Source organism: Octopus bimaculoides, chromosome 22 (assembly GCF_001194135.2).
Source record: "Octopus bimaculoides isolate UCB-OBI-ISO-001 chromosome 22, ASM119413v2, whole genome shotgun sequence".
Lineage (NCBI taxonomy): Eukaryota > Metazoa > Mollusca > Cephalopoda > Octopoda > Octopodidae > Octopus > Octopus bimaculoides.
The window spans coordinates 23,890,351-23,890,943 of record NC_069002.1 but is presented as its reverse complement, the minus strand read 5'-3'; the positions used below and the strand labels follow the sequence as shown (position 1 = coordinate 23,890,943).

General features: G+C 29.3%; 1 protein-coding gene across 1 annotated transcript in view; it reads right to left on the bottom strand.

Annotated features, from left to right (window-relative positions):
* Window positions 1-593, bottom strand: part of LOC106872929 (phosphatidylinositide phosphatase SAC2) — a 701,722-nt gene that overhangs the window by 76,885 nt on the left and 624,244 nt on the right. The window lies entirely within an intron of this gene.

Genomic DNA, 593 nt, shown 5'->3' with positions numbered 1-593 from the left:
TCTAGGTATATTTCTCTGATATTCAAATGAGGTTTGCTAATTTTTCACCCAATATCTCGCTTATTTCTATTTAAAATGTTATTTTGAAATGTTATTTGATCATTCCAGCGTGTTTCTAAGGCTGTTTTATGCTAGAAATCAAAGTTTCATAAAAAAAAAAAGGTTCCAGTTAATAGAATTATGGGAGGTAATGGGTTAAATTGCAAAATCTTTGATCAGATCCTCACAATGGCACTATGAACACTTCGATATTACATTTCCGATCATATAAACCACATGGAATATTATTTTAAAGTTTAAAGTGAAATCCAAGACCAGGGCCGCATTAAGACCTGATGAAGCCCTTAGCATTTAATAGATTTTTGGTACCCCCTTATATATATATAATTCAAAATATAAACAATAATTAATAAACCATAAAATATATATTTGTTTTTCAAAATGAAACAAAACTAAACAAGAAGATGGAAAATAATGTTTATTCTTGTATACTTCCAATCCATTTATATTTGAAAAGTTTTCTCCTATTTTGTTTAATTGTAAAATCTTTGATCAGATCCCCACGTGTGTGCGTCTTCCCACCACTGCTTGAT